Raw genomic sequence first — 22,121 nt, 5'->3', positions numbered from 1 at the left:
TCTGTTTTTCTCAATGGTTTTTAAATACCTGATCCCATCTTTTTTATTTGATTCAAATATCTTCATCAAAAATATGGAATGCATTGATCCTTACTCATTTTCTTAATAAAACAAGCGTAAGTAATATAACAACGTTCAATCAGAACTTACTCCAATATATACAAATATTACTTTACGAAATAAATATACAGTACAGTACCTTCAAATTGCACACTTCTCATTGTAAGCATCCATTTAATAGTCATACTTGGCCCAATTAAACATCTAATTATTGTAATTGAACTTGTTCTATCCATCCATTCAAACAAAACATTCTTTCCTAATTTGTTACAATAGATCACAAACAAACTTGAAATCCATTTTGATGTTAGCCTAAAAATTTGGACATAAACAATCACATCTCACTTCAAAGTAATATTTTCCTTTCAACAAAACGATGTAATGTATGCTTATATTTTTTTTTCCTGTAGCGTATATTTTATATAAAAAAAATCTGAATCAATAACTTCCTTTCCATTTGTATGATTTGTCAAAAAACACAAATTCGTCAATTCCCCTTGGTGCCATTCAAAGCACAAGCAAAAAACCCTCCCCTTAATTTCTACGGGAAGAGCCGATCTGAGTGCTTGAGATGCAAGTGGGATTTCAAGTTCCACTTGTAGGTGGCCCTGTAGGGGCAGTAGTCGCACTGGAATGGCCGTTCTCCAGTGTGGATACGCATGTGACGCTCCAACTTGGACTTCTTGGCCTGATCCTTGCCCTCGAACCTGCGTCCGCAAACTGGACACACCAGGACCCTCCTCCGCTGGTGGGGGCCCTGTGGACAACAAAAGACAAACGCACTTCACTGCCACACTCACACACACTTCATTGTGAAAAATATTTTTTTTCAAATAAAATCAATATCATTAAAAGATAATCCTTCTCCAATATTTTTCCAAAAAAAGAATATTCATTAATTTTTTAGTCGATTGATTGATTGATTTGAGGAAAAGTTAAATTTCAAAATACAGCAGACTCTTCCAGTTGGAGAAGCCTGGAAAGCCAGGAAAGGAGGCTTAAACACTAGTGCTTCAAATCTTAGGAACAAACATCTTAAAATTCTACGCAGTCTTACTCAATGAGAAAGAGCCTCTGTTATGGCATTCAATAACAGTGAAACTGTTATTGAAGTACTGTAATTGTGTCTGTTACCAAGGGAGAGGGAAGAGGAGTGATATCGTATCATGATTGAAGGGAAAGAAATGAAAAGCAGCAATTAAGTAGAGTTACTTCTTACTCTTTTCATGATCATTATGGGACCTTCTTCTGGTCTCAAAAACACAGTACCTATATAACTTAATAGTCTTCAGTTTTCCTTCAATGTGTAGTCGTAATGCAGGATACTGTCACAGGTGGGTGGGTACCCTTCTGTCCTATATCTGGTTGAAGGTGAATCTAAATTCCATAAATTTTCTCATATCTTTATTAGCTTTCCATTCATTCGCAGATTCTAACAAGGTGGTTCATTTGCCTTCTTTAATTCCTAAATTTTCATGGGCAAAAAAAAAACAAAAAAAACTGGTGCAGTTGTAATCACAATTGAGCAGTGTAAAACTGGTCCAAAGTTATTCTCAATTTCAAAAGCCTCTATTGTTTGCGTTATCAGATTAACCAGACTTCATACCAGCAAATACTTGTTAAAGTAATCATTCCATTAGTAACAGTTATTCAGTTTCACAGTTCATGGTGCAAACCCATCATCTTGTTATACCCAAATGTAACAACATAATTTCATAATAATTCAATACGCATCACTACAATTAGGACACTGATCCTGAAAGGTGGATTACTAAAGGTGTAAACAAAAAGGAAAATATGTATAAAAAACATGAAAGTAATTTACTTGGAACTCCTTGCATTATCAACCTCACTTTCACCTTCTCTATTTTATCTTTAACTGTGTTCTTGACATAGCCTTGACCAAAAGACTATAAACACAAGCAATTACAAATTTCAGGTTAAACAACAGCCTACATTAAACTGAATAAATCTGGCTAAACAGACCATTAACCATCAAGAAAAATAAGGTACATCTTCCATGGAAATGTTTATATAACCACAATTACAACATTTGCTTAGTACCAAGATAACACAATATTTCTTTTGCTTTTATCCACAAGAGGATGCTCAACACAAAACTTGGATTTCTTCTGGAGATTTAGGAGATATAATTCTAATGTTATTTATCTATGAGGACAAGAACTACCCAATTGAACACTTGAACTTTAGAAAAGACGACATGAAAACAGTAATATCTCTCATGAGAAATAGAGAAATTGTTCCCCTTTTCCTCTACACATCACTCAGACGGAGATACACATCCTTCCCGTGCCTTGACTCTATGTGCGTCTTGAGGTTGCCCTTGCGGTTTGCCCGATGCGGGCACAGGGGACACAGGAAGGGTTTTACCCCCGTGTGAATCTGCATGTGGCGCTCCATGTTCGACTTGCTGTTCCTCCCGTGGAATGTCTTGTTGCAAACTACGCAAGTCAACTCCTTCCAGGGCTGGCCACCTTCACCATCTCCACTGCAGCTGCTGCTGCCACCCCCTCCTCCTCGTCCTCTGGTTCCTTCTACCATAGCAGCAGTATCCTTGATGGATGGGTGCGGGGAAAGTGGCAAGAGATGTTGAGAAGGAGGAGGCTGCGCAGGAGCGCAAAGATGGCGATGCTGTTGTCGCGAAGGGGACAGTGGACAAGGGAGGATCTCTCTCTGAAACACAAGAGCAAAAGGTCGCCTTTTAAGCCCTCGTTTCCTTCTGTCGGTTTTGGTAGAGCCTCTTCCACTAATATTGTCTCTATACACATAAATATCACTCACTATCTTTCTCCCATTTGTCTCTCTCTTAACATGCTTTACATAATGAGTGGTTGATGTAATTATGTTATCAGTGACGCTAAATATCTTAAAATCCTATAACACCTAACAATCATAACAAGAATATCTTTCAATAAAAAGAATTTTCACATGCACATCAGATTAAACATCATTGATTTATGACCAAGTATGTTATTGTGAACAACAGTATAGTGAGAGAGATGCATAAACAATTTCACAAATTAAATATAACAATGTCGTAACATATCATTAGTGGATATACAGTATATGTGAAAGTAAATATATTTAACTAATGCTAAAGGAAAGCCATACAGAACTTTCCTGCGGTTTTAGATGTCCCGTAAGTGAGAGAGATGCATAAACAATTTCACAAATTAAATATAACAATGTCGTAACATATCATTAGTGGATATACAGTATATGTGAAAGTAAATATATTTAACTAATGCTAAAGGAAAGCCATACAGAACTTTCCTGCGGTTTTAGATGTCCGTGGGTGTGGACGTGTGTGTGTGTTAAAGCTCTCTATCAAAACTGGCTTAAAGCGGGAATCATTGTGCATCTCGCTGTTTATACCAAGAAAATAACTTTTGTGGGTGTTTACTAGTGTTGATATTAGTAAAATCGAGTGTTAAAAGTCAGTGGTTTCTTTTGTATGTGAGGTCTGTGGCGAAAGGCCTGACCCAGCATTTTTGTGTTGAGGTGGGGCTACTGAAAAGTCATTGAAAAATGACTCAAAATGCCCACCTTTAGAAAACAAAAAGAAGAATTTTGTCCCGTGAAAGATCTTTATCTATTTATGATCGAAATTGACACGGTACTCCAAGGAAGGAGAGAAAGAAAATAGCAGCAACTAACATACAAATGAACGTCGCTGATGAAGAATGTGATGACGGAGGCAATCAGGGCAGGTGTGGGTATTGTGAGGATTTTGTCGAATTTGGGACACAATGTGATGAATGCCGAAGATGGTACCACAATGAAGTAGCTTGCTCAAATTTAAGAAATGCCACAAATGAGATTTTTCAAAGCAGGAACATCATTTATAAATGTTCAAGATGTGTGAAGACTGCAAATCCCAATGGTTCATGGGTCAGGCAATCATGGGAAAACATGACGAAACTAAGCATCAACATGGAAGAGATGAAGGTAAATGTACAACAACAGATGTCAGATATTATGGATATGATAACTGCTCAATACACCAATATGTGACATGAAATATTTGAGCTGAAAGAGAAACTTACGGATACGAACAAGAGAATGTGACCGAAGACCACATATCCAAATAAGCTAAAGTAAAAAAAAAAATAATTTGGTCATAAAATCTACGGAGGAAAATATGAAGGCTTCAGAGATCAAGAAAACAATCATGAAGAAGATAACCACTGATGTTGAACAAGTCTAAACCTCTAAACAAGGCCACTTGGTAGTTAATTTTGCGAATAAAGTTGGGTTAGAAAAGGCTAAAAATGACTTAGAAGAGGTCAAGAATGACATTAAGGTAGAAGTGGATAAAAAGGATCTACTTAAACCAAAGATCAAGGTCTGCAATATTGATGAAAATGAAGATAATATAATTGCTAGTATAAAGGAGAAGAATGAATGGTTGAAAGATGTGTGAAAATGAAGAGGACTTTAAATTGATCAGGAAGTTTAAATCAAGACATAGCGGTAAATCACATGTCATTATTAAGTGTAGTCCAACCATCAGGAAAGTTTTCCGTAAAAAGGACGATAGAGTATACACCACGTATGGAGGATGCTGTAAATTTCATGATTCCTACAATGTATTTCAGTGTTATATATGCCAGGAATTTGGTCATACTACCGATAGTTGTACCAAGACTCAGGTATGTGACAAGTGTAGCCAGGAACACCGAACCACGGATTGTAGTGTTAATACGTTAAAGTGACATAACTGCACAATGAGGAATTACAATGATACGAATCATAAGACATATGATGAAAACTGTAAAGTATAAAAGGAGGAGCTTACCAGGATAAAAAAATACAACCGATCATGGAGTCTAGCCCATTGGTTAAGTGTGGTCTGATAAATATTCAATCGGTGGGGAATAAAACCATAAAGATTAGAAATCTTATTAATGAAATGGAATTAGATTTATGCTTATTAACTGAGGCTTGGTTGCAGGGAAATATTAGTGATAACTCAAAGATTCAGGAGATGACGCCGTGTACTCATGAGTTCTACCACGTACCAAGAAAGGATAAAACTGGAGTGGGTGTCCTCGTGTCGAAAACCTTCTCTAGGGTTTCTATCATAAATGAAATATTATTTGAAACGTTTAAATATAGCTATTTAAAACTGACAAGAAACAGTAAGGTATTGAATATAATACCATTGTATAGACCACCAGGGAGTAATATGAAGAAATTCATTGAATAATTTAGTGTTCTTGTGGGTGTGGTGGACGATATTAAAAATACATTAATTGGTGGAGACTTTAATTGTTGGGTAGATGATGAAAATGATAATAAGGCTAAAGAACTCAAGGAAGTATCTGAGATGTTTAATTTAATAAACAGTGTTTTGGTATCAACGTCAGTAGGCGGTCATACACTCGACTTGGTCATATGTGGGAAAGATTCTGACCTAATAAGAAACCTTGAAGTTGAACCAGACTTTGAGATCTCAAAAACACATAAACTCGTCACTTTTGATGTTAATATAAATTGCATCAGAGTATTGAAGAAATGGATCACATATAGGGAACAGGAAAATTTCGATGCTGAGAATTTTTATTGAAGTTAGTATAGCGCAAATGTCTTGTGAGAACATACAATGTGAACATATGGTAGATAGAGAATGTGTTGGGTGTTATACCAAAAAATATAATGACAATTTTAGAAAAATGTATGATAACAAGTGTCCCATAAAGAGCAAACAAATATTTGTACACGAAAATGTTAGATGGTATAATAGTGAGCTATTATAGGGAAAAAGACATAGACATAAGATGGAAGGTAGATGGAAAAGAGCCAAATCCTCACAAGCCAGAAATCTATATAAGGCCAGAAATGACTATAACACCCTGTTAGAAAAAACAAAAAGAAAATTCTACAACAGCGAAAGTAAAAAAACTAATAAAATGAGGGAGTTTCACAAAAACCTAGATGATTTGATGGGATTAAAGAAAAAATATGTCTTGCCTGATAATGTCTGTGCAGAGAGGTTTCTCCCAAAATCAGTTAGAAGGACAGTCAGTTGTGCCAGTGAAGGAGGGTAAGAAGTTAAAAAAAATTTAAGGAAATAAATATGTGCGACTTGTTAAAGGTTATGAGAGAGATGAAGAATACATATTGTGGAAACGACCCTTTCCCAAATAGTTCAATAAGTGATGCTCCAAACAAGCAAGTTGTATATAATATTTACCTAAATATAATTAACCTAAGTACAGTATATCACAATCCAGTTTTGCTAGCTGTGAAAAAAATGCGTTGATCAAACCAATATACAAAGGAAAAGGTGATGTAAACGAACTAAATTTATATAAGCCCATTTCAAATTCATCCTACAAGTCGAAGCTTATTGAAAAAATCATAAGTGAGAAATTAGGGCCGCATATTGATGAGTTAGAGGTATTCCAGGAAAATCAATCGGCCTACAGAGCTAATCACTCTACATAAACTACCTTATGCTCAATAATGAACGATATGCTCAATAATGAACGATATGATAGGTCTTCTTGATGAGGGAAAGTGTGGAATTTTGATTATGTTAGATCTTAGTGCTGCTTTCGATACTGTTGTGCACGAATACTTACTTGACGACTTAAAAGTCCATTGGAGTGACCGAGGAAGCACAGGAATTTTTGCAAAGCTACTTAATAAACATGAAGACTATTGTAGAAGTTTCTGGAAACCGATCTAGTGAGAGAATTCTTATGAAAGGTGTACCACAGGGTAGTGTTCTGAGCCATATCTTGTTCAACATATTATACTATCGAGCTATCACATATCTTGAAAAAACAAAATGTGGGCTTTAAACTATATGCAGATGATACTCTGTTCTACCTTTCAATTTCAACAACACAGGATACAAAAAAGAAAATTGATGAGATAATTGATGGATGCAGAGGAAAAAGCTTAAATTAAATGATGATAAAACAGAATGTATGTTTTTTGGCACAAAGGTAGCTTTGAAGAATTGCCAGTTATTTCAAAGTATAAAAATTGGTGACGCTGATGATAGGATTGTGCCTGTTGTGAAAAATTTGGGTGTACTGATAAATTGTAATTTGTCAATGAGGGTTCAAATAGTGAACATAGTGAAAGTGTGTAACTATCACCTGAGAAACATTGCATTTATTAGAAAATATTTAACAGAGGGCAGTACAAAAATTTTAGTGATGAGTCACATAATATCAAGGCTTGATTATTGCAATTCTCTGTATTATAAATTGCCCAATACACTACTAAGAAAGTTTCAAAATGTGCAAAACCGGGCGGCTAGACTGATAAAAGGCATTAAATTTCGGGAGAGAATAACTCCTGCACTGATCGATCTACATTGATTACCTATTAAGGCTAGAATTGAATTTAAGATTTGTTTGTTGACTCACAAAGGACTTACAAGTGATAAGCCTAAATATCTTCGTGATTGCTTGGTCCCCTACCCTCAAGCTACTAGCGCTGCTGTAAGAGTTAGACATGCTGATGACCCATATAGAATATTCAAAATTAGTGTGAATCATGCAATAGGGGGAAGAACGTTTTGTTATGCTGCACCGAGACTCTTCAACGATCTTCCACTTGATGTCAAGAATAGCAAAAATGTGGCAGCTTTCAAGAAAAACCTGAAGACTTATCTCTTTGGAAAGTGTTATAATTGTGATCTGAAAACTATTAAGCCTGAATACAAATGCTAGCGAATAACTGAAAAGATACAGAGCAAAATATAAACTGGAAAGAAATTATTTTCACACATCAAGGCCCGCCTGAACAGACTCTTAGTGTCTGATGGAGGGTGAGAAATAAACCCCAAACGTTTTTTTTTTTAGTGTACAAACTCTCAAAAGCAAAATACAGATAAGAATTTTTCCTAAGTACAGTACAACCAAATTGTATGTTTCTTACTCTTTTTTAAGTATTAAGTTTCTAGTCTCTAAATCAGAGCCTCTTCCAGTCAGGTCTTGGTATTACAAAGCGTACAAAGTTGTCCGGAGCCATCCAATCTGATCCAGAGTTTCCAGCTAACTTTTCTCAATTCAATTACTGTATCTGTTTAAGGGTTTTTATGTGAAATTTTCGAGATCCGCTCAGCTATTACTGTGTGCCTTGAAATGCAGAAAAGTGGGTACATTGGATGATTCCAAATAGCATACCATACTATTCAAAATGACTCTACAATTCAGGTTTGTAGAGAATACAAACATCCCTAGTTTCCAAGAGAGCAAATATTTCACTAAACCATCTAACAATCATTGTCACCACTTCTATAATTTCCTGTTTCTATAAAACATAAAACTTCATGGCAATTCAAATATTAAAAAAAAAGATTTGTGAAAATGTAAATAAAACCCAATGCATAACTATGATAGGTGTAAGAAAATGTAGAGGACTACCTAAAGCAGAATATAAAAATAAACAAACAGTACTTAATAGTTTAACAGTCATGTGTTGTATGAACCAGGCCATACAAAATTAACAATATACAGACCTCATGTACAAAGTTCTTTAGCAGAAGTAAAAAAGATCCATTACATCAACTTCACGTTTTCCCCGATTATTAACATCAGGAAAATGGATTAAATGAAGAATGCAATGGCTCTTGAAAGGATGCCTTGGCATAATCCTCTTTACCATGCCTGTAATAACTCGAGCCTTCTCCCTGTCTGGCTACAAAAAGACTTTCATTTGTCTCACTATGCTGCCCATCAGTAACTGAATTTTGTAACACATCAGTGGGATTGGAAAGGGACCGGTTTTCCATCATGGGTACCGAGTCCCCAGGAAGAACATCTGACATGATCCCATATGCTTCTTCCTGAATGCCAGAGGATCCCTCAGGGGAATGCAATTGATTGAAGTAGGTTGCTGCAGCCTGAGAGCAGTGTTGGGTCTGAATATGCACCTTCAAGTTGCTCTTACGGTTTGAACGGTAAGGACAGAGGGGGCACTGGTAGGGCTTCTCACCAGTGTGAATCACAAAGTGTCTGTTAAGGAGGTAGTTCCGCTTGGTGCCATGGAATTGCCGACCACATACAGAACACTGTGCGGTGGCCCTCCCAGCACTTCCACCATTGTCCAGGCCTTCGACGACTGATCCTCTCCTTGTGGTACTCCGTGTTGTTGATGCCTGCAGAGGAGAACATAAATCTTCAGCCTCTGGTCCTCGTCACTTTCATTTTGTTAAAGATGGGAAATTGACCTTAAAATATTTCTACGATTACTCATCAAATAAAACTTCTGCCTTTATCAATGGACACCATACACTAATACTGTATATGCAGCACACACATACACATCAGAATTACTATATTCACCAAAAATATTCAACTAAGTAGAACATTCGCTGCTATTTAGGTATCAAATATATCTTAACTTTTCTTTGCTTCAAGTACCACCTCTCATCCAATAAATTCTTTGGGAGGATACTAAAAGACACTAGTAATGTGAATTACATGGTTTCACAACAATAAAACGCTACTATACTATAACTTCCTGTTTTACACAAGAATCTTTGGAAATGCAATAAAATATATATATATATATATATATATATATATATATATATATATATATATATATATATATATATATATATATATGCGTAAAATTCACAGGAAAACGTGATGCTCATATGCAGAAGAACCACAGGGAAAATGAAAATACGAAATATACGCTTAAGTCCTGACTAGTTTCGTGATACTTCCTCAGAGGACTGATTTATTGAGAGAGGTTTCTTTACAATTTATAGGGAAAGCAAACGTACGAACATACATATAGAGATTTAGAGAACAATTACACTCCCTTACCAGCTACCTGGGCTTGATTCAGGTATTGAGTAGGAGGAGTCCCCAAGCTCATTATGTTTTGCTTATGTATTTATATAGATAAGGCTACCGTATTGTCATATAAATAAACTGTACTGAAAGTAAAAAAAAAAGAAAACAAGAATATACCCGCCACTAGAAATGACCCTTTTTAGCAGGTGTCTAATGAGCTTGGGGACTCCTCCTACTCAACACCTGAATCAAGCCCAGGTAGCTGGTAAGGGAGTGTCATTGTTCTCTAAATCTCTATATGTATGTTCGTATGTTTGCTTTCCCTATAAATTGTAAAGAAACCTCTCTCAATAAATCAGTCCTCTGAGGAAGTATCACGAAACTAGTCAGGGCTTAAGCGTATATTTCGTATTTTCATTTTCCCTGTGGTTCTTCTGCATATATATATATATATATATATATATATATATATATATATATATATATATATATATATATATATATATATATATATATATATATATATATATATGCATAAATGTAATAAGGAATCACCTTCTAACTCTTGCGTCACAAACGAAACTAAATCATAGAATTAAGTATGTGCAAAGATATCTAAAACCTTGCACCTTAGATCCTAATGAAACAGATAACTAGAAAAATATACAGAAATCAAGTAGAAAATAAAAAAATAAGGCAATGTTTTGTAGTACTTCTTGTGGAGAAGAAACCATCAGCTTAAATGTGGGAACAACGTAGAATAGGATAGCAGAAACAATAAGAAGCCTCTAAAGAACATAACTAATATTCTGCTTTACTAAAGACTACATATGATTCCTTAATTTGTTTCTTTTCAAGTACCTTCAACATTTCATTTCTCACTGCCTATTATAAAAACTGCTTGAATGACTGATTAAGACCATGATGCAGTCTTGCAATGAGTAAGATTTCCTTTTACTGGGGTAAGCACACTAAAGTCCTGAAAGTGGTATTTCACAACTTTCTAAGATCCAATCAAACCCTGTGGAAATGACACCAACTATGGCAATGACAAAATGGTATCATAAAACTCACTAACCCAATAGTTTTTGTGAGCATCTCCATCAAAGTAATCATAAGGTGCAACATTTAGTAGGAATTGACAGTGCTTGAAAAATATATGTTGGTGAATAGTCACCAAGACTCATTTTTTTTTAACATATTATGATGTGGGCACCAAAATAACTTCATGTTACGAGAGCGAGGGTAAAACCATGTCGCGAAATAATAAGTGTGTGCTGGCATTTGAGCAAAAAAAAAAGAAAAAGAAAAACAATTCCAAGAGATACCAAAAGATAATGAAAAACCAAGTGCACACAATTGTTTGTAGAAAAGCTAAATCAATATTTTTCATTTTAGCAATTCCTAAAGAACCTAAAACAAAAAGTAAGCCCATATTGGATTTATAAAATTTGGGCCTTAAAGGTCATACCAAACAGATCAACTCAAGATATTTACACACAAATACTACTCTCTAGCGTAAAGCAATGCCAGAAGCATCCTATTTATAAAATATCACTAAAATTAAAACACTCACCAGCTTTCATGACATCCTTGAAAATACAGTGGTTTCAAATAAAACATCTTTATCGGCAGCTGTTGATACGAATATCGAAAAATAAACTTTAAAACTTTCACATTAGCTTTCTTTAGAAAACTTTATTCTCAAATCAGATGAAAAGCTGTCAAAAAAGGTCTTATAATAGGAAAAAAAAACGTGAATGCTCAGCTTTGGCCCATCACAAATTCTATTTGCGGCACATGCATCTTCAAATTTAGCAATTGCTTATCGATAACTCAATTTGGCTGTCGACTGACCCATACATGCAGCATGTATCATATAGTGATGGCAAACTAACTACCTAGGGTGTGGCTTTTCAATTCTTTCACATTATTTGGATATCATGAATTTATATAGTCAGATTTTGAAAGGTTTTATAATATCAAATACAGTATAAAATAAAATAAAAAAAAAAAATACGCTAACCACAATCTTTATATCAGGTAAGCAAACGATACATATATTTTTTACAAATAACTTTATTTCTTACATACAATACCGTACATACATTTACCTATAAAGTAAACATTTTATATAATACATATGGTCCATCAGTTACAATGGTTTAATTAGTAATTTTAGTAAAGAGGGGACATTGCAAGGTCTTCCAAAACCTTTGCAGTAATTGAATTTGCATCAAAATATCTGTGACATTCCATCAAAAATACAATATACTAAAGGATTTTCCTCCTTCCTTCCTTCCCAACGTAACACAGAAATTTTATAGCAAAATTAAAGCAAATTACCATACAATAATAACAACACAACAAAAAAATTGCATTCATACAGGATATGTACAGAAAGGATTTGTCATCAGGGTTCAGAAGCAATAAATTCTTGAACAGTTTGACTATACCACTTAGTTATGATCATAATCTTCTCAGGACTGAACCAAAGCCATTTTCCTCTTTGATGTAACTGAAAAGTACAACTTTGTGACTTTCCCAATTTGATAAACTAAACATACTAAATATTAAGTTTATTTCCAAGATTTATCAAGTCTTGAATGAAATTAAGAATCAGTCACATACATTGCATCTAACCATTAGGATTGGATGAGATTATTTGTATTTAGGATCTATGTTGCAAGCAGAGGTCTTCCAATCAAACTCAAGATTACTATTATACTTTGATAGAACACTATATTTGAAATGAAGACCTCTTTAGTCTAAAAAAGATATACAATTGGTAAATTTTTTTTAACTGTCACCCTAAGACCCCATGAAGCATACTATTAACTTTAGACGATAGATTTCGGTGATACTTCATGATAATCTGTATGTGTTGTTACATTTAATCTTGCCCTTATTGACATAACTTTTGCTTATACAGCATGTCATAATAATCACAGCAGACATATATTTCAAGCATTGAACACCCAGTATGTTCTTCTATAGACGTTTTATGAGCGTTGTTCTAGAGCTTCTTTACACAATACTTTTTATAAAAGGATTTTATATATATATATATATATATATATATATATATATATATATATATATATATATATATATATATATATATCTATATATATATTGTATCCAAATAGCAGCATTATCTTTCATTACGTAAATTTAATACCTAAATGACAGAATTACTAAGATACAGTTTCTACAAAAGGCAAAATGTGTTCTTTCAGGAAAGTCAACTCCATCACTAGAGGAAGTTCAGTATCTGTCTAGGGTGGTCTTGATGTTATCTCGTTGAGTAAATACAAACAAACATGGCAAGGTGGACAGGGAGTACAACATTCCATGAATCCCTTTTGTACAGAACATGAAATATACTTAAGAGAACTTTTGTGTATCCATATAAGGCATAACTGTTATTCTGATCATACTGAGAAACTAATAAAATTGACATCAATGTTACTGGATATACAGTAGATATCCTTTTGTTTGCCTAGAGGTACATAGGACTGGTACTTCATGTACCAGTAACTTGATAAATCTTTGCTGCTTCCAAGAGTTCTCCAATTCTCGTAAGAAGTGTTCTGATTCTTTTTATCAGCAGCTCTTCTAAGAAAAGGACACTCCAAAATCAAGCAATTGTTCTCTAGTCTTTGGGTTAAATTTCTCTTGTTTGAAGGTACATACAGGCACTCAATTCTATGTTTCCTTATTGCCTTCCTCACTGAGTTATTTTCCCTGTTAGAGCCCTTAACCCTATAGCATCTTACTTTTCCAACTAGGGTTGGAGCTTAGCTGGTAATATTAAGTGTGAAATTCAAGGGAAAGGTACTTTCACACATCCTCTGTGGATTATGATGTTTGGCTATTAATAATTAGCATTTAAAAACAAACAAAAAAAAAAAAAACGGGTAGGGTCAGTAATGCTCAGTTGACAACACCGACCACCATCTTTATTAACCAAATTGCAGATAAATCTCTCAAAAATACCACAACAAGTGAGAATATAATGCTTAATTACTTTATCAGTAATGGATTGATTTTACAATTCAAGAGTATAGTACTGTATTTTACATCTTATGTTCACGAAAAAACAGTCATTTTACATACCCAAAATGTCTTCCAAATTGAGTCTCATTCAACATCTTCTGCATGTGGGATTATCTTAAACATTTCAGTTGCCCATAACTTAATGTTTAATACCTTCTAACTCTCAAAAAGTCTGATCACTGAGTATCTAAATTACCAGGAAAATTCCATAATAATTTTAATGATCACAATATATTTTATGTTTTCTGAAATCTATAATTACAATGTTTTATCTTCAACTTCCCAATATTTTTCAGTTCACTAAATTGTATATCTGTGATCTATCTCAAATGCCACCTACATTTATGTATAAAGTGACATACTGTGCAGTATTCATATCAATTTGTACTTCCATTACAATCTGCTAAACATGTTGATAAATCTTTCACTAAAATTTTTTACAATTCGACGCCAAGTCTATACAGGATTTTTTTTAATCCCATGCATATCATAATCTTTGGAGAATTCCTGTTTTCCATCTCATTCAATCCCTTTGGTTACTTATGTCCTTGTTTCAAACACACTTTGGGCCAGCCCTATCAAAGACTAAATGTTACTTATGGTATGATTAACAAACTCGAAAAGTATAGAAAATTGATAATACACCAAATGGCTCTAATTTGCAAAAACGCTGATTATGAATCATACAAATATCAATATTTATTCAACTGAAAAAAGGAAAAATTTCAAAAACAGTATAAATACTCCAAATACAGTATCAAAACAACTACAGTAGTGATACAGATCCTTTCAATTGACTTTCTGTATTTTGGGGTTGATAATCAAAACTAAACACATCATGCAACTAGAGTAATGTGTAGAAAAAAAATACTATACAGAAATAGAGAAAATATATTGTGTAAACATTGACAGCATTTCTTGCTATTTGCATAAATGAATTGTAATCAGAATACAATAACATAAGGTATTGCAAATGAATGTTTGAAAATACTACTACCATATATTTGTTACTTGAACTGCAAATTTATGAAGGAATCATAGACATACAGTATGATGTTGTATTCTACAGTAACTTCACAGAAGTTAATATTAACAAGATCCATAATTACAGTATCATTATTTTTGTGAGGATGGCAATTTGTGAAAAAAAAAAAAATTTCCTTTTCTACGTAATACGTATGACCACAATACTGTAATGCACAACATGGCTATAAATTATTTCTGCTAATCAATACATATATTACTGTAATTCTCACCACAATAAAGTCACTATTAATCCTACAAATACTGTCTCAACTTCCCTGCTTCAAAAGCCTTCAAGAAAAATATTAAAAAATTTTCATTCCTGGGTATGTGTTGTAGAATCAACAGAGTAAGGTAATCTTGGTGGGTTGGTAGTCTGAGTGATGGGCCGTTTTCTGCATACAAGCAGATGCTGTTGCATATTATACTTCTGATTGGTGCGATGTGAACAATAAATGCAAACAAAAGGCTTAGACCCAGCATGGATGGAGAGATGTCTCCTTAAGTTATACTTCTGGTAACGACCATGGAAGGCTTTGCCGCAAAGGTGACATGTAGATTCTCCTTGAAGATTCTGGCTTCCGGAACCCACCGCAAACTCCTCGGGTCGAACGGGCCAAGTCGGATGATAATCGGAACTTGCCCCACCCTGAAAAGGGTACAAAAATCTCAGTGGATCACTCACTCAAAGCCACTTCTAACTTTTAATTTTGTTATCTACACACCGTCCATTCAAATCTTTCTTTCATAGAGCAGATAATTTTGGTATCAAATAATTTTCAGCCTCACTTCACATGTAAACAAAAGGTGTGAACATTAATCTGGGCATATTATATATGCATCACTATCACATACTGTATATAAATTTTTAAATTTTTTCCCACCCATTTCATCAAATCACTGGAAAAAGTAGTCTTCTCATTTTCAATTTTGCCATCCCAAGATCAAAGTGATATTTTCTAAATTCTCATAAGTTTGGCGGCTGAGGATGGGAAGTATGCACACGCTCCATATGCCTGTCCAAATTGTGTCGCCTGTTGAACTGGTGACCACACTGTTCACAGCTGAATGGTCGTACACCTCGATGAATGTCCATATGACGTTTGAGGTTATATTTATGATACTTGCCACTGAAGTGGACTCCACATATAGGGCAGCAAACTCCCACACTACCCACTGAAGAAGGAAGAAGGGCAGATGCATGTGTCGGCCGTGGAAGAAGCGGAGGGTGACACAGGGTGCTCTGTAACACAAGGCTTCGTCTCAGACTCCATATTGCGAATTCAAGTTTAAACATGTTGTAAAACAAAAGATATATTGGTGATGGATATCGTTAAGCTTACGAATCCTGTCATGGCTGTTAACACTGACAATCCTAATCCTGTCACTACTTATGAAAAAATAATTAGAAGAAATAAACAAAAACACTATCTGGGTGAATTTACTATAAAGTTGTTCCATGACGGGACAAGAGATGCCCTTTTAAGTGACTTTTCCTGTTGAACGCTTGGCTACAAAGTGGGCACTGGAAAGGTCGTAAGCCGGCGTGGATACCCAGATGCTGCTTCAGGTTGAAAGTGCGTTGAGATTTCCTGCCTCGAAATTCATGACCGCAAATATTGCAGACAGAAGTGCCCTCAGCCCCATTACCTCCTGCTTCCTCCCACCATAAAGTAGATGTTGTTGCTACTCCTTCTTCTTCTATTACTATTCCTCCTCCTCCACCACCACCACCACCACTTCCTCCCTCCCAGGGATAGCCACCACTTCCCTGTCAACAGGAAACAAACCAATATCATCTGTCTTTTTCATCAAAAATAATTATCATAAATATCTTCCTCTCACATAATTTTAAATCAAACTCATCAATTCTTACTCTTATTCTAAGTTCCCCCCCACTTAATTCATTGCACATATTGACAATGCAAAGTTTTTAGATGTCGATTAAGATGACTTTTTCTAACGAATGATTGTGGGCAGAGATGACATCGAAAGGGCCTGACGCCAGAGTGGATGGCCAAATGCTGCTTGAGGTTGTTTTTGCGGTTGGTGCCATAAAAGTTCTGTCCACATAAATGGCACACAGCGTCGCTCAGGGTGCCCATGCGCTCGATGTCACCCTGTGGAAAATAATGACCAAGGCCTGAGCATTTCTGTTTTTCTCTAGTTTTTTTTTTTTTTTTTTTTTTTTTTTTAAATAAAATTATCAGGTAAACACATAAAATCACTGGATGTTCTGTCTGTGCCCTCACCAGTTTAAATTCTGTGTTGCAATGTCAAAAGAGTAAAGAAAAAAAATACTGCCCTTGCTTTCCAACAAACTTATTACGCATACATTCTGGGTCCAGAAGAATAAATCTAATTATTTTTACAGAACAGTACTTGGAAAGTTTTTGTGTAGAACAACACTAAGATATCACAAGATTACCAATTCACTTTCCGTTTAATAAAGACATTACTAAATTTCATAGCATATGTTAAAATCTACCTCCTTCCCAAGCTCAAAACTACACAAAATAAGAATCTAAAGAAAAAGCCGCTTACTACATAGGATTGAAGACATTAGAGGGAGGCAGGCTGCACAGCCTCCGAGTTCCTGTGAACAGAAGCAAAATGCCTCTTCATGGAAACCTTCTGGTTAAAGGCAAGATTGCAAACAGGGCAAGGGTATGGCCGTAATCCCGCATGGATGGTAAGGTGTTTCTTGAGATTGTACTTGTGGTAATCACCTCGGAATATCTTGCCGCACTCTGGGCAGGATGAATATTTGACACCAGCCAAGGCAGCTGCAGATGATGCCAGGGGAGAAATGCTCACGGAGGAGGAAGAGGAGGAGGAGGGGGAGGCAGAAGTGGCGACCTTGCGACATTTGACCACAGACGAAAAGGAAAGCGGTGTGAGAACTTTAGATGTGAATGGAGGCGACGTGTTATGTTGAGATCCTGATGCACCAGCGGTAGGTGAGAAATTAGATGACTGCTTGGGGATGCTGAGGAGAGCCCTAGCGATAGCGACCTCAGAGGTGGACAGGTGCAAGTGAGGCTGAGAGTCTCCTCTTGGCGACATCTGGAAAACAACACCCAAGTCAGGAGATAGCCACTGACATACACATCTCACCCAGATACAAGTGTGGTGTCTGAATACTACAGTGTTTAATATATTATCCTAACCATTTAACTTTATATTCCTTCCTATATGCCTGATTGGTGTTGGAAAGATCCTAGCTGAAATGATGTGGACCCTTGTTACCACAAACATAACCATACCTAACCGGGTCAGCCTACATGTTTAGCATGTTATATAATGTGATGATGTAAATATATACTTAATGTCATAGAAATCATACTGAAATTGACAGAAACACTGTTCAATGAAGGTAAAACCTGAATCTAAACACACCATATTAAACAACCCACATTCTTCATACAGTATTTTGCAGTATTCTTTGAGTGTCATCAAAGTGCAATAAGGTTAATCTGTATTGCAATAATCAAATTACATACAGTAATAACAAAGATAAATACCGTACTCCTTTTCTTAAAGACTTGTAAAATCCTAAATTCTTTATAAGTGTACTGTACTTTAGATATAAAAAAATCTTGTCTGTATTTATGAAAAACACAATATATACAGTACTAACAATTTTCAAACAGTATACTGTACTACAGTATATTTAGTGTGTTCCTGCAGTTATTATTAATGCATCCCACATTGGCTATTGAAATTTAAAAAAGAAATTGCTTTCTTTTCTCTCTCTCTATGGATATTTGATGGTCCAAATGAAACAATCCTCACACAAAAAGGAAAACATTGCTTTTACTGTATATGTAAAAAGGCAAATCTTGTATTTTCAAAATACATTTCATTCACTAAAAGTTCCTTTGGTATATATCCTTATACACCAATGTATTTTTTTTTTACAATTTCATTTGCAATAAGGTTACTGTATTAAACTGTACAAAAAAAAATGGTAAAATGCTTTTTTGTAGTTTGTGCTTTTATAGTACATTCACTTCAATATCAGAATGGTATTTTTAGGACAAAACCAAATTTAGTTATAATGTACAGTACTGTACAGTATTTTCTAAACACATTAGGACAATCTTACAACAGATGAGGAGAGTACAGTATACAAAATCAACATGTAGCACAGTAAAAAAAAATAAATAAATAAATAAAACAAAAGTAGGATAATCAAATTCCATAAAAAGAACAAGGTTAACTGGCAATTCACTTGAAAGACCTAGAAGAAAGAATATTTTGCAGAATTATGCAAAAAAAAGCTTAGTACAAAAGTACAATATGTCTGACAGGAGAACAATGGAAACCTAAGGCAAAGTTATATTTACAACATCAAACAAAACCATATCACAGAAACATTTAGCCATGTCCTTTTCCTAACAAGATATTAGACTGTTTTTTTAACATCTTGTTAACAACCAACAGGAAACAGTTGTTATCAATACTAGCCAAGATAAGAACAAAAGTTCCTGGTGCTAAAAAAGCAATCATCGTCATCTTTAATTTAGACATTAGTCTTGGGCTACAAAGTAAAACCATATGGTTTGTAGATGAAGCAACAGATAAAACTTTGATAATACAATATACACTTTTGACACCAAAACAGCAAAATGGGAGAATAATTTAGGGAAAATGGAACCTCAAGTGTAAAATCAGCTAACCTTGTTATGCATAACATGCCAAGTTCTTAACCATGATTATATTCCAAGACTATTTAACTCAAATTAATATAGAAATGTTTTGTTTATAGGGGAAGGACATATGAAAAATTAATAAAAGCTTGCCACCTGAAGTTCACACATCCATACAGAAATTGAGAAAAAAAACCAGGCTTAGAAAAGAAGCAAATGTCAGACCTAATTAGATTCTCTGGAGAAAAGAGAAGACGGGCAAAGACTGAGCATGAAGAAATTACTGGATTACAAAACCTCATGAAAATTTGTCATACAACTCTACGAAGGAGCACAATGGAAGTCTGTCAACAAAAAGTGTGGTTCATATAACAACAAATCAGTCTTGTAGAGGAGTGGATAGTGGGCATAACAGATCCCCCTACAGGTAAGTGATCTTACCCTTTTTCTAACAATATTTATTTTAATCCTAATTCAATTGAAGTAAAAAGTATATACCCTGCTCTCAGTGGTTATCTCCTGATTCCCACAAATTGCCGCTTTGACTAAATTCTAGAAATCAGCTATTCTGGAATTAATCAGATGGGAGGCTTCTTTCCCTCTTGCTGCAAACCATGGAACCCTCTCTTTTTCTGCTTTACTCATTCCTAATATTTTTTCTTTTGTGAGAAAGTTGCACCCCATCCTTTTCCTCTCCTACTTTACTTTTGACAACAAGATACTGTAAACAGTAAAGAAAAGACTTGGTAAAACAACAAATAGTGCCCATGCCTATGGTGTCACAATAGTGTCTGTGGGTTGTGGCAAAGTATTCTTCCTCAATGAACATAAATACCCAAAATGTTTCACACCTGACTAGTTTTAAGGGATTTTAAATCAAATTTCACTGGCCATGACACAATAAATACAACCAAGAAAACAAAGACGAGAGTTGATGAATAGGTTACAATTCTCAAGATTATCATCATTGCTATTTTATATACTGAATGTGTTCAATATTTTTAAGGGACTTTAATGTATAAAGGCTTAAGAGCCTCAAGTCTTTATTTACGAGGTTAAAGTGTTTTCTTTCTACAGTGGGCTACCAGTCAGTTACAAACTGTATAGAAAACTATAGCATCCAAATTTACAATGAAATTTCACAAAACAGTTGACAATTAAAATATTTTGAATTAAATCTGTAATGACATTCATTTTGTAACTACTAAATAGGGTTACATACACTACTGTGAATTCTCTTCTAATATATATTTTCTATATTTAGATAAATTTCTGTAACTTTAAATAATACTGACCTCCACATCAACGATTAAACAATGAAACTGTATCCTTATGCAGTAATAGGAAAAAGAATACATGAACAGCCAACTATTCATATAACTCAGAAGGTTTTCCCTTGTTATTATTATTATTGTTATTACTATTATTATTATTATTATTATTATCATTATTATTATTATTATTATTATTATTATTATTATCATTATTATTATTATCATTATCATTATTATTACTAGCTAAGCTACTACCCTAGTTGGAAAAGCAGGATGCTGTAAGACCAAGCCCAAAAACTGAATGGTAAATATATACCCCTTTAGTTAAAATCTTTGGAATAGTTTTTCAGTAATTAATTTAAAAATTGAAGATTCAAGAAACACCAAGGCTCTTCGAGCACACAGTGGTAAAAATATCAGTTTTCCCCCCTGACTGAAAAATAAAAAAATACATTATAACTGGTATTTTACTGTATTGTATACAGTACCTGTTTCACTTCAAATAAAATTCCCTTCCCCAGGCTCACAGAGTACACGGTATTGCCATTGAGAGAAAAAATCAGTATTTCTCGTCATGTTGCATAGAGATAAAAGTGGGGTGCTGCAGGGCTGTCATATCCCCATGAGCAGATGTGTGTTCAATTGCATTAGCCACTTTAGGAAACGTAGGCTGATTTGGATTGGACAAGGCTAGAGGATGGCCTCCAGTGTCATGAGGTCTCGATGCCTGTGGCAACATGGAAACAGCAGCTGCCTGTACAATTGCGGGCACTCCGTGCACCGTTTCCAGATGCCTTTTTCTGTTGCTCTTCTGATTGAATGTTGCCGAGCATTGCGGGCACGGGAAAGGCCTCTCCCCCGTGTGAATGCTCATGTGACGCTTCAGGTTGTACTTCTGATAAACGCCATGGAACCGCTGCCCACAGACACGACAGGAAGTGAAGGACGATTGCTCTGTGCCATACACCTGCACATTCCCCTGCAAACACAAGGTGTTTCTCAGACCTCAACTCTTGCTTCTTAGGGTTACAGATTTCAATCAACTCTTTGCTAAACAGCTCCAAAAACATCATACTGTACTGTACTATCAAAAGAAAACCTATTATATTCTACATCTACTGTACACAGTAGTGTAGAATAGTGTGTTCATCTAAAAAAATCCAAAGTTTTTTTCCTCACAGTTTATAATGAAAGCTATCACATTAAAATAAATGAATGAAAAAAAAAAACCTTCCCAGTCTTAAGTACTGTACAAGTAAAAC

The 22,121-nt window shown here is 34.9% G+C and overlaps 1 long non-coding RNA gene across 3 annotated transcripts; it reads right to left on the bottom strand.

The window, feature by feature from the left end:
• Positions 1-12,996: 12,996 nt before the first annotated feature.
• Positions 12,997-22,082, bottom strand: LOC137648643 (uncharacterized). Of its 3 annotated transcripts, none has more exons than XR_011045674.1 (4): positions 21,348-22,079; positions 17,478-17,999; positions 15,818-17,053; positions 12,997-15,582 (listed from the first exon to the last, which is right to left on the bottom strand). It is a non-coding gene; the product is annotated as an uncharacterized lncRNA (long non-coding RNA). The 3 variants fall into 3 exon arrangements; XR_011045673.1 differs by lacking the exon at positions 12,997-15,582 and having other exon boundaries at positions 15,816-16,176; positions 16,379-17,053; positions 21,348-22,080; XR_011045672.1 differs by lacking the exon at positions 12,997-15,582 and having other exon boundaries at positions 15,816-17,053; positions 21,348-22,082.
• Positions 22,083-22,121: the final 39 nt, after the last annotated feature.

This window comes from Palaemon carinicauda, chromosome 10, assembly GCF_036898095.1.
Source record: "Palaemon carinicauda isolate YSFRI2023 chromosome 10, ASM3689809v2, whole genome shotgun sequence".
Taxonomy (NCBI): domain Eukaryota; kingdom Metazoa; phylum Arthropoda; class Malacostraca; order Decapoda; family Palaemonidae; genus Palaemon; species Palaemon carinicauda.
The sequence above is the reverse complement of the archived record's forward strand: the minus strand, read 5'-3'. Positions and strand labels throughout refer to the sequence as shown.